The sequence below is a fragment of the Cervus canadensis genome, chromosome 5 (assembly GCF_019320065.1).
Source record: "Cervus canadensis isolate Bull #8, Minnesota chromosome 5, ASM1932006v1, whole genome shotgun sequence".
Classification (NCBI taxonomy): domain Eukaryota; kingdom Metazoa; phylum Chordata; class Mammalia; order Artiodactyla; family Cervidae; genus Cervus; species Cervus canadensis.
Genome location: NC_057390.1, coordinates 72,089,478 through 72,101,599, shown reverse-complemented (window position 1 = coordinate 72,101,599; position 12,122 = coordinate 72,089,478). Strand labels below are relative to the sequence as shown.

The 12,122-nt window shown below is 47.2% G+C and overlaps 1 protein-coding gene across 2 annotated transcripts in view; it reads right to left on the bottom strand.

The window, feature by feature from the left end:
* LOC122442017 (translation initiation factor IF-2-like) overlaps positions 1-12,122 on the bottom strand; it is a 377,694-nt gene that overhangs the window by 19,315 nt on the left and 346,257 nt on the right. For both annotated transcript variants that reach the window (XM_043469267.1, XM_043469268.1), the window contains exon 5: positions 11,789-11,944. The gene's annotated coding sequence lies outside the window, so the exon portion shown is untranslated. The remainder of the gene's footprint in view (positions 1-11,788; positions 11,945-12,122) is intronic.

Below are 12,122 nucleotides of genomic sequence, written 5' to 3'. Positions count from 1 at the left end.
AGTGGTAAACACAGGAAGCCCTCCATGTCTGGGAGATAAAGCCTGCTTAGTGGGTTCTTCATTGTCCCCCAACACTGCTTCTCAACTTCACCTTCTGTCTCATCCCTTTTTACCTCCCCTCCCACATGCTGCTCCCCAGCCAACCAGGACCGTCTTCTTCAGCCTTCCTTCTGCCCTTTCCGCGAGGCCACATCCTCAGTGCCCAGCCCGGCCTTCCCTCTGTGGGGAAGCTCGCCCTGACCTCGCCAGCTCATCCCACAGCCCAGGCCTGGCCCCCAGGACCCTGCCTCTTGGGTACCTCTCATATGGTCTTGTGAACTGTGGTCCCCAACTCCATCCTCCTTCCACTTCACAGGGGTGCAGGCCGGGGGAGGCTGGTGTGAGGGGTTGGCCCAGGGGAATCTTGTCAGCTATCTTACAACTGCCCAAGAGTTCCTACCACTCTCTGACCAGAGAGCCTGCAGAGGGGACCCTGCACCCTCCTGTCTGCATTTTCTCCACTGCCCTTACCACTTTCTGACATAGTATTTAATGTGTGCTCAACTTATGTCTCCTCCCCCTACCAAAAGAAATATACACCAATAATAACTCTGTGAGGGGAGGTTTGTTTTTCTGGTTTTGTTTACAGCTCTATCCTGTGTCTAGACCACTCTCTGGCCCATGGAAGGCACTCTATAATATGTGTTGAACAATGAATGACTGGGTGAATGAAAGCTGTCATAAGTACCAACCAAGGAGCATCCCTGTGTAGGTAGATCCTCGAAATGCGAAGCCCTTGGAGAAGCCTGAGCTGAGGTGGAGGGATCCCCAGATGGGTTCAGGTCCCCCAAGACCCAGTAGGAGCAACTTTCCTGTCCATGACCTCGGTTTTCTCATGTGTAAAATGACAGGGTCGAGTGGTGCCCGCGGCCCAGTCTGTCGCCTGGCACCTGCTGCCCACATGCTGAGATCCCTCAGACCTTTCTCAAAAACTGCCTGCAGGCCTTGCCTGGAGTCCCGTGGGCTCTAATTAAGAGTTCATCTTATCATTTTTATCATTTAATTCTCTCTGGTCAACACCACTTTAATGATGAGCCTCTCAGTCTACATTTTGAAGGGAGAAAGCAACGGCTGGTGAGGCAGGGGCTCGGTGCCCGAGGGCTGAGGGGCGCTCTGCATTCGGTGCGGTCACGGCCTCACAAGGAAGCCCTGCCTCTCCCGGGACACAGCAGAGCACCCCCCTCCAATCCTGACCCGTCTCCTGCCCTGGCCCTGACCCCCCGCAATACTCACTTCTCCCGACGGCTCTCCCTTCTCGCCCGGCACAGAGTGCTGGCCCTTTCTTTTCTGCCCTGTTGAAGGGACTTTAAGTGAGGCCTCGGCCCCAGAGGGGCCACCTGACCTGCCTCCTGAGAAACCTGTATGCAGGTCAGGAAACAACAGTTAGAACTGGACATGGAACAACAGATTGGTTCCAAATCGGGAAAGGAGTACATTAAGGTTATTTATTGTCACCCTGCTTATTTAACTTATATGCAGAGTACATCATGAGAAATGCTGGGCTGGAGGAAGCACAAGCTAGAATCAAGATTGTGGGGAGAAATATCAATAACCTCAGATATGCAGATGACACCACCCTTATAGCAGAAAGTGAAGAACTAAAGAATCTCTTGATGAAAGTGAAAGAGGAGAGTGAAAATGTTGGCTTAAAGCTCAACATTCAGAAAACTAAGATCATGGCATCTGGTCCCATCACTTCATGGCAAATAGATGGAGAAACAAATCACTGCAGATGGTGACTGCAGCCATGAAATTAAAAGACGCCTGCTCCTTGGAAGAAAAGTTATGACCAACATAGACAGTATATTAAAAAGCAGCGACATTACTTTGCCAACAAAAGGTCTGTCTAGTCAAAGCTATGGTTTTTCCAGTAGTCATGTATGGATGTGAGAGTTGGACTATAAAGAAAACTGAGCACCGAAGAATTGATACTTTTGAACTGTGGTTTTGGAGAAGACTCTTGAGAGTCCCTTGGACAGCAATGAGATCCAACCAGTCCATCCTAAAGGAAATCAGTCCTGAATATTCATTGGAAGGACTGATGCTAAATCTGAAACGCCAATACTTTGGCCACCTGATATGAAGAACTGACTCATTTGAAAAGACCCCAATGCTGGGAAAGATTGAAGGTTGGAGGAGAAGGGAACGACAGAGGATGAGATGGTTGGATGGCATCACCTATTCAATGGACATGAATTTGAGTAAACTCTGGGAGCTGGTAATGGACAGGGAGGCCTGGTGTGCTGCAGTCCATGGGGTCTCAAAGAGTCAGACACACCTGAGTGATTGAACTGAACTGAGGCCCCAGAGGTGGGTTTGCCCTCACAAGGCTGCAGGGAGGAGTCAAGACAGGCCCTCAGAAGTTGGTGTCTCTCCAGGTCTTCTCAGGGGACACGGACATCGCACCCACTTGTGGGACTGGAACAGTTTTTTCATCTAGACTTGAGGTTTATGCTGCGATGACTACTGTGAATTCAGAGTCCTCTCCAGATCAAACTGACTCTTATTTCCAAAGAACATGGTCCTAGGAGGAGGTAGTCTTCCTTTCACCATCTTGGGGAGTTGGGGGGACAGGAGCTGAGCTTCCATGGCCAGGAGGCAGGATCTGACTTGGCAAGAGGAGAGAGGTTGGAGGGCACTTGGCTAGGATGAAAGGTTTGAACAAGGCGCTGGGGCAACACCTTGCGGAGTTGGAAGATCCTTGACACTGAGCCGTAGCAGGCTCCTGGAAGGTCCGTACTGGTATATAAAGGACTGTGGGAAGTAGGGGTGGGGCTGGACCCCACTTTAGGCTGGAGAAAAGGACACAGTGTCAAGGCCCAGAGGCAGCTTAGGGAGAGTGTCAGCACGAGCATGTGTGTATGCCTGTGTGCTCAGACATGTCCAGTTCTTTGTGACCCCATGGACTATAGCCCACCAGGCTCCTCTGTCCATGGGATTTCCCAGGCAAGAATACTGGAGTTGGTTGCCATTTCCTTCTCCAGAGGATCTTCCCAGGGATTGAACCTGCATCTCATGTCTCCTACATTAGCAGGCAGATTCTTTACCACTCAGATCATCAATTTCCTCTCCACCTCCCTGTTTGCCACATCTTCCTCCTTTCCAGAAACTGAGGTTAGAGCTCGCCCAGAGCACCAGCAGTCTGTCCAGACCAATCAAGAATCTGCCTCTTCTAGGGAAAACCGACTCCCCATCTCCAACCTCTAGTTCAGACAATGATTTCCACTGCCAAAAAAAAAAAAAATCATGCAAATCGGGGCCAAATTGAAAATCTGTTCATCACTTCTTCTGGTGTCTAGGGTCTCTCGTTGGGGAATTTTTAAATGGCTCAGCTCATCTGAAGCCAAAGAAGAGAGAGGAGACAGATGGAGTCATGCAATTTTACGGAGATTCTTAAGACTTGTCCTTGTGGAAACCCCTCCTGCCCATCCACACTGCAGTGGGGAAGTCTCATTCCGTGACCTACTCTTACTAAAGACATTTCTCCCCACACCTGACAGCGCAGGCATGTTTCTGCGGGGACTCACTTGCACAGTGGCCTTCAGGAGGGATGTTTCTCTCACAGTTAGCTCAGAAAAATCCAAGGCCTGCTTGCCAAAAAAAAAAAGCAATCTTTTTGCTGCACAACAGAATGCAAGAGTGTTGGTTTTAACAAGAAAACGTCCACTGGTAGTGGGACTTCTTGTCAATTAAAACCAACTCCATGCAAGAAATGAAAAAACTGGGAGTGAGCCAGGCTCCACCCAGAATCCTTGTCACATTTCTGCACGGAAGCTCCAATTTAGAGTCCCTGGGATTCCCTTTGTGTGAGCCCCTCTGGGCAGAGTCTCGTGGCCATGGAACCTGGTTGCAGAATCTGACTCAGTATCTAGTCCTCAAATACCCGGCGAATGGAGCCTGGCTCTCCAAAACTGCCCTTGAACTACAATCACTCCGCCAAGCCTGGCTCTGATCGGGGTGGTAGCCAGGGTGCTACAGAGAAACAAAAGGATCTAAGTGGATATACGGAGGGAAAGATTTATTTTAAGCAATTGGCTCATGGGACTGTGGGGAGGGTGGTTGGCAAGCCTAAACTTTGTAAGGCAGCCTGGTAGGCTGGTAATTAAGAGTGGGTGCTTCAGTCTTGAGTCTGAATTCTGCAGGGCAGCAGGCTGGAAACACTGGCAGGCTGTCAGTGTGATGGTCTCGAGGAGAATCCCTTCTTCTGAAAACTTTGATCTTTGTGCTTAAAGTCTCAGCAGATTGGGCGAGGGTCACCCACTTTATGGACAGTAATCTGCTTTACCCAAAATTTACTGATCAAAATAGTATCTAAAAAAATACCTTGACAGCAGCATCTCCAGTGGTGTTTGACCAAATAATTGGGCACCATAGCTTGCCAGGATGACACATAAATGAACCATCATACTCAGCATATTCTGCTCTCTGACCATCGCATTTAAGCCTGCCCACCTATACTTCTGGCAGTGCCTGCTCCTTCTTCTTGGGCTTACTTACTCATCATCAGCTCTGGGCTTTATCAAGCTACCCATCCCCAGCTCTCTTCAAATCTTTCCTTCCTCCTTCAGGACCCAATTCCAGTCCCACTTCCTTGACAGAAGTCTTCCTAGCCTTTCTAGGCCACATGTGTCTCCCTCAGGACTCTTGAATCCCCAGGTGTCCCTAGCACAAACCCAGCCTTGATCACATACTTCCTCAACTCCTCTTTTTCCTAGCCTCATTTTTGAGTTACGAGACCAGCTCACATACCTCCACCTCCCACATAACGGAGGGCTGGGATAATTGCAATGGATACAAATATCCATCTGTTGGGGATTTTCTCTACAAAGAAGGTACAGCGATGGTAAAGCATTGGATTAAAACACAAAGCTAAAACAAAACAGAAAAAGCAGAGAAAACGTGGAAGTCTTTCTCTTTGAAGTGAGTCAAAACCAAAAATTGAAGGGGGATGGGTAGGTTGAAGAAGGTGATGTCATTGTAGATAAACAAACCCTCTGGCTCTGGCCCCGGGCAACCTGTGAAAACTCGGGGTATTCTGGCCCTGCCACGGAGCTGCTCCTGAGCTGCAGATGGGGTCTCTGGCAGGCATCTGGACCGCATTAAAGGAGGACTGAGTGATTCACTCTACAGGGACCTCTCCAAACAGACAAGTTCAAAGTTCTGCTTTTAATCGATTCAGTGTGTGATATCACTGGGCAGCATTTCCTCCCAAGATAAGGGCAGCATCGATTATCAGATATGAAGTACAGCAGCCTTGAACAGCCAGGAGCCCCCTGCCGGAGCAAAGGGATGGAAACCAGCTTCAGGAGGGGGCTGCAGGCTCCTACTTGGCCTGGATGAGTACAACTCCCAGCTCAGCTCCAAGCCTGGGGGTCGGAGGAGCCCAGAGCCTCCCCACTGTGAGTCAGGCCCCAGCTTGTGAGAAGGAGAGAAGAGGAAGGGAGGCATACAGAACTGACTCTGCTGGTCGCCCCCAGCAGTTTTAACTGGGCATTTCTGAAAGGCAAAGTGTGGCAAATCTTAATGTCTGCTCCATCTCACTTAATGTATTAACATCAGTTCAGTTCAGTTCAATTCAGTCACTAAGTTGACTCTTTGCGACTCCATGGACTGCCGCATGCCAGGCTTCCCTGTCCTTCACTATCTCCTGGAGCTTGCTCAAACTCATGTCCATTGAGTCGGTGATGCCATCCAACCATCTCATCCTCTGTCATCCCTTCTCCTCCTGCCTTCAATCTTTCCCAGCATCAGGGTCTCTTCCAATGAGTCAGATCTTTACATCAGGTGGCCAAAGTATTAAAATTATCACACCCTATGCTGAGTGCTATGGATGTAACTGACAGCCCAGAGCCCTGCCGGTAGGGGGCGCCCATTCCAGCAAGGAAGAAAGATGACAATCGGTAAGAGAAATTAGGCTGATCAATTTTTAAAGAGCAGAGAGACATCATGGGAGTGGAAGGTTTTTCTGGTTGGCCAGAGTTAGGGGGTGTGTGAAGATTTTACCTCTAATTGCTCAGCTATAAACAGAAGGCTTCCAACATTGCCTTTACTCCTTAGCCTGTCCTGTCCTGGTCAGCTTCTGAAGGCTTGGCTCAGCCTGGGGAGGGCCAGTACTCAGACCTTAGACTGGATTAGAGACCCCTCCTATATGCTCATCCTGTGATCAGTGATACCTAGACATTGTATTAAAAAGCAGAGACACCCCTTTGCCTACAAATGTCCGTATAGTCAAAGCTATGGTTTTTCTAGTAGTCATGTACGGATGTAAGAGTTGTACCATAAAGAAAGCTGAGCACCGAAGAATCGATGCTTTTGAATTGTGGTGTTGGGAGAAGACTCTTAAGAATCCCTTGGACTGCAAGATCAAACCAATCAATCCTAAAGGAAATCACCCTGAATATTCATTGGGAGGACTGATGCTGAAGCTGAAGCTCCAATACTTTGGCCACCTGATGTGAAGAGCTGACTATTGGAAAAGACCCTGATGCTGGGAAAGACTGTAGGCATGGGAATAAGGGAATGACAAAGGATGAGATGGTTGGATGGCATCACTGAGTCAATGGACATGAGTTTGAGCAAGCTCCGGAGATGGTGAAGGACAGGGAGGCCTGGCGTCTGTGGTGTCATGAAGCACACATGGTGTCTATGTCACAAAGCAGATGTGACTGAGCCACTGAACAGCAATGATCAGTGATCACCACCACCCACATCACTTCTCATGCTGTATTTTAATTGTCTGTTTCACTTCCAGTCTCATCTGCTGAACACTAAGTTCCTTGCTTTCATTGGAATATTCATTGGAAAGGCTGATGCTGAAGCTGAAACTCCAATACTCTGGCCACCTAATATGAAGAACTGACTCATTGGAAAAGACCCTGATGCTGGGAAAGATTGAAGGCAGGAGGAGAAGGGGACGACAGAGGATGAGATGGTTGGATGGCATCACTGACTCAATGGACATGTGTTTGAGTAAACTCCAGGAGTTGGTGATGGACAGGGAGGCCTGGTGTGCTGCAGTCCATGGGGTCACAAAGATTTGGACATAACTGAATAACTGAACTGAACTGAAGTTCCTTGCAGGCAGGGGCATCTCAGTTTCACTCACCATTTTTACTCTTAGAGCCTACAGTTAACAGGGCACATAGCTGGCTACAGCTATAAGTAGCCCCCGCTTAACGAGCATTTATGAAAACTTCGCTAATAATCATAGCTGGCATTGTTTGAACAGGCTTTATGTGTCAGACGCTGCTAAGCACTTGGCAAACATGGGCTCATTTAGTCCTTGCAATAATCTTTTGAGTTTGGCATTATTATCCCCCTCATGCAAATAAGGGGCCTGAAACCCAGAGAAACTAAGTAATCTGCCCAAGGTCACACAGCTTGGCTAGATTCAAACTCAGAACTGTCTCTGGTTCCCACGGGTGCTGGCCTGAGTTCCCCTGGAGTGGAAGTGTGTTCTCCTCTAAGCGTACAAGGAGCAATAAGTGCTTCTAGCCAGATGTGGAAAAGATCCACAGAGCTTTGAGTGCTTGACAGACACATCCATGAGAAAGACAGAAGGATCTGCAGTTGTCAGGATCTAAAGCTCTGGGGATGGTGCTCCTAAGCCCACAGCATCCTCTGTAAGGAGGTGAAAGCAGGCACCAGACTCTACAAGATTTCTCCTGAAAGAAGATAGAAGCCTAAGGCAGGTCCTAGGAAAGTGATGGGCGTGTCAAGCGTCATTGCCCCCTGAGGTTCTTGGCATCTCTCTCAGGCTCATCTGGGCTTCTCCCTGAAACTTGGGGCCTGATGCACACAGGAAGCCTCAGAGCCAGTCTCAGACTGAGCTGGATCTGGGGCAAGAAGCAGAGGGATACAAAGGAAGCTTATTGTCACTGTGAGGGTCAGGGCACCAACTAACACAGACAAGAAGTGCAGGCACAACGGTGCCAAGTGATTCATCTGCTGTCACAGCACAAGCCTTAAGTGGGATGCGCTGAAACATCATAGACCGATCTGACTGCGGAGGTGTGCTTCTCCCCAAAGAGCTCCTTCTGCCTGCTGCTACTCCCTTGTGGAAAATTAAGAGAGGAGCTTGTCATCACCGAAGGAAAGAAAAGTAGCCTGCTCGTTTCATCACAAAACTCCTGCAAGCCTGTAGCAAATGGCCTCGATTCTTTCCTTCCACCTGATTTATACGGAAGCCATTGTTCACCCTGATGGTGCTCAATATATCACCAGAATGAACACTGTGCATCTCGGTATTTCACCCTCCAAAGCCTCATAGAAAAGTGGATGCTAATGAAGAGACCTTCCATGTTTTCCTAAGAAGGCCATCACCTCTGATAATACAGAGGACTTTGGCAGTTCAATAAAGGCAATAAATCAACACAATTTATTAAATACAACAAGCACTTTCCTAGGCAAGTGCTCAGAAAGAGTCCAGAACAGCATGTCACCAGCCCTCAGAATGGGAAAAGGTTCTGGTAGCTACTTAGTATGAGCAAAGTTTCAACAAATGCCTCAAGAGAGAGTTCAAACTAGGAACAGTGACGCTCATAATCACCCCATCCCAATCTCTAGCAGAGCTCTCCCTGTGGGATCCTCATCTGTGCTCTTTAGACAGAATCCAATTTACCATCCTTTATACAGAAACACCCAGATCAGCTCCTGGGACAAAGCTAGAAAATGTTCAAGTGAACAAGGGCAAATTCTGCTGTGCAAATGAAAGCGTGAGTGAAGCAAGATCAAATGCAACGGGTCTCAAGGACACGGAACCAATTCTTGAATCTGCCCATTGTCTTCCTAGATACAGAGCAAAGAATGGTCCCCCATCTGTGGCATGAAAGGCACCCCAGAGGAAAGCCCACATCCCAAGTCTGGATATGTAGACAGAGCTGGTATAACAACCCATCAGAGCAGGCAGACAATGAGTGTCTGCTTCCTCTGTGAGCAAGAGTTCTTAAAAGGGCCCCTACGTTGATAAAGATGTGATCACACTTCTCCCCAGCAAAGGCAAGGCTGGGCCTGCCACTTCCTCACCTCAGCTCCAGTTCTGTCCTTATCTCTCCCCTCGAAGGCCATTGAGGAGAGAAGGGCCATGGCACGGCTGCTGTGGGGTGATGGCAGGGCCTGGCCTGAGAATGGACTCCTCCCTGGGCAGGGAGATTTTGTGAAAACACTGACTCTCGACATCATCCATCCTTCCATTCATCCATTCACCCATCTACCAACTCATTCATCCACGTATTCATCTATCCATCCATCTATTCATTTACCCCCAAATGTTTGCTGAGGGCCTCACTGCACTCAGGACTCTGTGGAAATACAGTGGGTCTCTCGAGGATTCAGGGCGTATAAGAGATGATAAAATAGCCTGCTGATCAGTGACATGATAGAAACAATATGAGTTCTGCAAGCAGTTACACCTGATCCTCATGTCAGCTGTGTCTTTGGGTAAATGTTGACACTTCTCTGCCTCCAATGCCAAACCTAGAAGACAAGGGTTACCGTGGTACCTACCTAATAGGTTCTTTGTGAGGACTAAATGAAATAATCGATGTTTCCTAAAGAATGATAAAGCATACCATGAGGAGTAGAGAAAATTATTTTAGTTGGAGCAGGGGCAAACTTTGATCTAATATACATACATCTTTCAGTACAAAACAATATCAAATTCAATTTCACAAAGATACTTAAGATAAACCTTAAGTTTTTATCTTAAGATAAACCTAACATTTAAGTTTACACAGATCACAAAAGGTATTTGCAATACATGTTACTGACAAAGGGACAAATGAGCTTGTATACAGAATATATAAAGAATTTCTACAAATCAATAAAAAGATTACAAAACAGATGAAATGGCACAACCATTGGAAAGCCGATTTGACACTATCTCCTGCAACTGAATGTCACAGTGCATAACCCAGCAATTATACTCCTAAATATATGTTCAGCATACAGGTGTTTTAATAAGCATGTACAAAGATGTTAATACTACCATTATTTGCAGTAGAAACTGGAAACAACACAAAGCTTTCACAAACAGCAGAATAAATAAATAAATAAATAGTAACAGCAGAATAAATACATAATGGTGCTGTAATCACGCAATGGGATCCTACACAGTAAGGAAAATGAAAGATCCCCAGTTGCACGCAATCACAGAGCCATGCTCTCAAACACCACACTGAATTACAGAATTCAGACACACACAGGGCTTCCCTGGTGGTCCACTGGTTGAGGGCATGCTTGCCAATGCCGGGGACACAGGTTCGATCTCTGGCCCAGGAAGATTCCACATGCTTCGAGGCAACTAAGCCCGTTCACCGCAACTACTGAGCCCAAGGTCTAGAGCCCATGCTCTGCAACCGAGAGGCCGCTGCGACGACAAGCCCGCGCACTGCAACTAGAGAAGCACCCGCTTGCTGCAATTAGAAAAAGCCCGTAACAACGAAGCCTTAGCACAGCCCCAAAAATTAATTAATAAAAAAAAGAAATCAGACACACACAAACACATGCACATCCTCTGATTCCATATGTGTAATGAGCAAACTAAACAGAAGAGTGTGAGAGTCACTGTGGGAGAAGGCGAGGGTGGGATGTTTCAAGAGAACAGCATCGAAACATGTATATTATCTAGGGTGAAACAGATCACCAGCCTAGGTTGGATGCATGAGACAAGTGCTCGGGCCTGGTGCACTGGGAAGACCCAGAGGGATCGGGTAGAGAGGGAGGTGGGAGGGGGGATCGGGATGGGGAACACATGTAAATCCGTGGCTGATTCATGTCAATGTATGACAAAAACCACTGCAATATTGTAAAGTAATTAGCCTCCAACTAATAAAAATAAATGAAAAAAAAAAGAAATTAAAAAAAAAAAAAAGTGTGAGAATCAGAACAGGGGTACCTCTGGCGAAGCAGTCAAGGAGCATGAGAAGAGTGTCCAAGGCCCTTGCCCTGTTCTGCTTCTTGACATTTCATGATGATTTCTTGATTTATGCTTTTCACACTTTTCAATATGTTATATCCATAATTTTTTAAAAATTTACATAGTCTTTAAATATCAAGTAAATACATGGGTGTATGATTCTAGCAAAATTGTGAAGATAATGATGCCTAAAGATGGGGACGTCCTGAGGTGACAAAACTCACTAACATTCACAAGATACAAATCCTATTCTGTATGCTTCACATAAATCATATCACTTAGTTGTCACAGCAATCCCAGGAGGGAGGCAACACTATTAGGCCCCATTTTACAGATGCAGGATCTAAGGCACAGCAAAGGTAAGCTACTTGCTTAAGGTCAGCCTACCAAGTTAGCAGCAAAGCTAACTGGCTTCAAAGCCAGGCCATCAAGCGCCGAATGATGATGGTCGTGCTCTCAACTGTCTCCCCATGCTGCCCTCATGCAAAAGACCAGCACAACAACTAACACACAGTCACGCCCATTCTGTATTGACGCATATTATTACAAATAACAGCCTTTCCTTTTGATTCCCTGCCGTCTGCCCAGGGAACCTTCCCGTCATCCATCATTCCTCTCCCAATTTATTCTGTGTTAAGGTTTTGCTACTCTCCCCCATTCCCCATATTTTGTGTCCACATTTTAAGAAGCCTAGTGAGACACTGCCTACGTGGAGCCTAGGGGATATCAAAGGCATAACAACACAGCCTTCTTAAACATAAAAGCAAATAGCCAGGTGGGTAGCCATGAAATAATATGTTCACCACAAGCACACAAGATGGGATTTAGCCTCACCTGATGATGGCTGGTTGGTGAGACCACCAAAAGTGGTCCAGCGTTAAGGGCTGAGGTGTCCACATGGGCTCTTCCTTGGGACCCTGCAGGCGTGTGGGCACTGATGGTGGCCGATCACAGGGAAATTCTACTGTGAACAGCAGGCCTCCTTACCTCCTAGAAAAAAGTCAGAGATGGATGATGCAAATACATTCAGAAAGAAGCAGAGGGGGAAATGGCTCACAAATATTAGAAAAAGTAAGGAGATGCTCCCAGAGTCCCAGGGCTTGAGGATGTTGTCCGAAATAGACTCAAGATACAGCTGTTCTCAGGAAGCATTGCCTTTTAAGAATGT